Genomic DNA, 4,474 nt, shown 5'->3' with positions numbered 1-4,474 from the left:
ATTTTATATTGGCCTAGGAAAACAAACATTTGTTTTGGTTGTTTTCAATTCCATCAAATTATCTTACAGTTATGAAAAGAAAATCCAATTGCTAGTCTCGTCCCTAGAAGTATGTTTTAGATTTTAAAATAAAAAGAAACAACTTTTCAGTTCTTGATCGAGCTGTTTTTTCTGCCAGCGTTATTTTTTCATTTTCAATTTACAGTTCCACCTTGGCAACAACATATAACTAAAAAATAATTAAACTATTCCTAAAAAGCGCAACACTGAGCGATCGCCGATCTTGATATTTTCAATATATTTCAATTTTACTTTAAAAAAAGTTAACTAGACGTTTTAAGTTAAATTAGTTGGAAAATCTATACATAAAACAAATTAAAATCACAAATTGAAAAATGTGGCCTTAAACTACGGCAGTATGGACTGATCGCTCAGATTTAACGCTAAAAATGCCTTGACCGATCTGGGGAATAACACCTTAAAGAGATGGCTGGTGTATGTCAAAAGGATCGAAAAAAATTCTGCTGCATCGACAGTGATTTGCAAATTAAGCGACCTTATATTCGAGCGTCAGCATTTCTGATTAAAATATCAGCTTAACTTCCCCCCCCCCCCCCCCAGACCAACCCTCTTATAAACTGGTCAGATGGTTGAAAATTTAAACATACGATATTGTAATGAATGGATCATCAATTAAATGTTGCTGAATCAAATAGGTCAAATAGGTGTTTGTCATACACCGCCACCATCTTTCAAAGGCATCATTTATATACAAAATGAAATCTTATCTTTTCGCGCTTGTTTTTAGTTCAATCCTCTTTTCTGATCCTTTTCTCCTCCTGTTCTGTCTTTACTATCGGGAAAATGTCCTTTCTGAAAATAGAACAAGCAAAACACATAAGTTTGTGTTCAACAAATATGCCAAAACAAAACCAACAGATATGCTTTGTTAAACACTGAAACGTTGAGCTCAGGAGCTCAGAAAAACCCCTCCCTCCCCCACCCCCCCCCCCCAAAAAAAAAAAATTTCAATGCATCCGAGTTTCCTTTCGTAAAGTAACGAAAAACAAAAAGGAACACAGGAAAGTACTGCTCAGCAGCTTTCATTTGAATGGTCATACTTTAGGATTTCATCAACAGAGTCAAAAGTTTAAACCACCTTTACAGCATAATAAACAGCACCACAGGAAAGTCACGTTACTGCTCAGCAGCTTTCATTTGAATAGCCATACGTTAGGATTTCATCCACGGAGGCAAAAGTTAGAACCACCTTGTACAGCATAATAAACAGCACCACACAGGGAAAGTTGGTAAACAAATCCAACAAATTTGGACAGTAAAATTGTACCGAATTTTCAAGGTTACAAATTGTCTGAGTGAGTTTTTCGAGGCAAAAGACTGTTTTAAATAATACAAAATGAATTTGTGCTTTTTCAATGCAAAACAATCGACAAAGTTCTCAACACGTGGCCGCTTCGGACAATTTGGAAAAAAAGCTTCTCGTCACAGAAAAGACCTTAAATTATATTTATCGTTTACTCTCCTGTAACCGCTACATGTCTGTTTAGCTCTTACAAGGTGCTGTTGAATTATTCTAATATAAAACTACGAGCAGTAAAACGTAGAGTCAATGTAACCAAACTCCAGGACGCGCCAACGCTTGACTTCGGAATTTTACGTACTTGAAACATTTAACGAAAATAGAAACTTACCATTTGGTGAAGTGAATATTCCTTTCTTTAAAGTCTTTGATGATCCTTGCGTATCGTTAAAGCTTCAACGACGGAGGTCACCTCACGCGTTCTCACTCACCAAGTACTTGCTCGGTTTGACGAGAATTCTACACCTTCGATCATGAATATGGATTAGAAGCTCAAGCCAATCACTGGTCGATAGAAAAGGCATATTTGGAGTGGAATTCCACGCCCCCGTTGGGATGAACAAACGCGAAATTTTTTATCTTGTCGTTCAAACCTAAGCCTGCATGCTGTGGAATTTATAGCGTGATAAAGTTATTTGGAGTATTTTTTCGCACATTCAAATCGTGTTTTTACTTAAAGAAGCCTTAAGGGGGCTCGCTGCATTTTTTTGGGACTTAGGGTGGAAGTTTTGAAATTGCAATCTCGCATACAAGATAAACTTCGATCTCCTTCATACTACATCATCATTTCAACATATGATCAGAGTTAATTTTCTCATCGGTTTCCAAGCAACAGCTATTACTATAGCAACGGAAGCACAACATCTCGAAATCTAGTGAGACACTTTATAACGAAACTTGAGGGATTTAAACTATTCAATCTAGACAACTTGTAGGCGAAATTAGAATAAAATCTGTAAGAGCGTTTTCAAGTATATAATGAATCAATTTTTACGGGGCGATTTTGTTTATTTCCGCATTTTTCACCAATATCTCTGGGAAATTAAAACTTGACACTTTGTCTTTTCTGTTCAAAGGTCATTCCTCATAGCTATACATTCTAAATGTATATTGAGCTTCATGGGTGTCTCCGATTTTAAGATATGTATGTTTGAAAACAGTTAAAATAAAGCGCAGATGAATGAAAAAGTTCCTACTTTGCATAAATCGAGATATCTTTAAAATACCCCGAGAGATTTTTCTGTTAAATTACAAGCGGTTAGAGTAAGAATTCTTTTCGACATTTGCGCTAGTTTTAGGCTCAAGAACCGAAACCGGTGTTAGATAAGAAGGCTGAATCTTGGTCAACTTTCAGTCATTATTCGCTTTCTCCGAACAAGAGTTTTATTTTGTTTGTTCCGGTATTTTCCACTGCTATTCACGTGCTGTGAATATTTATGGTTATGTGAAGTCGTGCTAAAGGTAAAATTTACATAAATATATGCTTCTGCTTCTCAAGTCTTCCATTGTAAATTTTGACTTTTGCACGACTTCACGTTATGATAAATATTCAAAGCACGTGAATAGCAGTGAAATAGACCGGGACAAACAAAATAAAATTCTTGTTCGCAGAAAGCGAATAACGACTGCAACTCGACCAAGAGGTCAGCCTTCTTATCTAACATCAATTTCGGTTCCTGAGCCTAAAACGTGCGTGGATATTCATGGTTAATAAAAGGTAATCGTTATGAAGCCTCACAAACGTCTTTGTTTTATGCTTTGTTAGCATTTTTGGTTATGACCGGGCACAAACCACAATAGATTTTGAAATGTGTTGGAACAACTGACCAATAGAAACGTTCCTATTTAGACATTCAACTGTGGTGTGAACGTTAAAACAAAGGATTGTGCACAATCGCGGCGCTTCCAACATAAATTGAAGCACCATTGTTGTCATTTCAAGGTTTCATAACCAGTCTCTCAACTAACTTTTTAAACTTGTTTCAAAAAATAAAAATTCATATACATTTGAACTATCTGACGAAACAAAATCTTTCTGCTTTTCTGAGCCAACAGCAATTCATGATCAGAGAAAACTTCATATCTCCTTATTCGTTGAGAATATTGACATACATGTAAAACGATCTTGCAATGAAAACATTTAAACAAGATTTTACGACGATTTCTACAGTTTTTTTTTGGTTGTTGTTTTATTTTTTAATTTACCGCTTTAAGAGAGTTACATTCCGGGTCAAAATTCTTTGAAACACCCCGCTCCATCTCAATGTTGTTTCATCGTAACCATTGTTCGATGGTAAATTGTTTTGCTGTGGAAACAACTTTGAAAAGGGCGTGCGATCCGCTCAAACTGTTTCAAGGTTTATAGCCGGGATTAAAACACGATTGAAATTAAAGGAAATCAATGCTTGTGGAATCGTAAGCTAGAGTAGCTAGGTCAAACTTCCAGTCAATTAGAGAAAAGGAGATTAAGACCAACATGCCAGATTCTTATAAAGTTATACAGCTATTTCAATTAACGTTGTCGGTTCAAAGCATAAAGCTTAAAGACAAGACCGAAAGATTACGTGGGATTTTTATGAATAAATTCATCAAAATCAGTCATGCCTGTAGTTAACAATAGGTTGTAATTAGCAGTACAATGACCTGCACGTGCAGGGATGATTTTGATGAAATTATTCATAAAAAATAATCCCACAAAACATTGCGGTCTTGTCTTTTAGCTTGATTTTAATCCGACAACGTTAATTGAAATAGCTGTATACTTATAAATTTGAAATGCGAGATTGTCTTAATTGCACTGCGAGAAACATTAAAACTCTGTGATTACGTTTTTTATGGGATGAGATTTAAGATAGAGAAAAAAATAGGGCGCATACATCAAGAGGAATCTATGCTCACAGTTTGGTCAGCATCCATCTTGCCAATGTCATTCTTCCCGGATTCTTCTTCTTCTATTATTGTTCTATTCTTATCTTTTCTTTCTTTTAAGGTGACTCGACCCAGTTATTTTTTTGCGGTACCACCCTACTTTGAAGCTCTCTGGTATCCCCACCTTTGCTTTTATCGTAAGTTTAACACACAGAAAGGATAACA

At 35.8% G+C, this 4,474-nt stretch overlaps 1 long non-coding RNA gene across 1 annotated transcript; it reads right to left on the bottom strand.

Moving 5' to 3' along the window:
• Positions 1–813: 813 nt before the first annotated feature.
• Positions 814–3,566, bottom strand: LOC146466737 (uncharacterized). Its single transcript, XR_014867925.1, has 2 exons — positions 1,713–3,566; positions 814–873 (listed from the first exon to the last, which is right to left on the bottom strand). It is a non-coding gene; the product is annotated as an uncharacterized LOC146466737 (long non-coding RNA).
• Between the last annotated feature and the right edge of the window lie 908 nt (positions 3,567–4,474).

The sequence above is a fragment of the Pavona decussata genome, unplaced genomic scaffold (genome assembly GCF_977016875.1).
Source record: "Pavona decussata unplaced genomic scaffold, jaPavDecu1.1 SCAFFOLD_141, whole genome shotgun sequence".
In the NCBI taxonomy this organism is placed as follows: Eukaryota; Metazoa; Cnidaria; class Anthozoa; order Scleractinia; family Agariciidae; genus Pavona; species Pavona decussata.
Note: the sequence above shows the minus strand (reverse complement) of the source record. Positions and strands in the feature narration are given on the sequence as shown.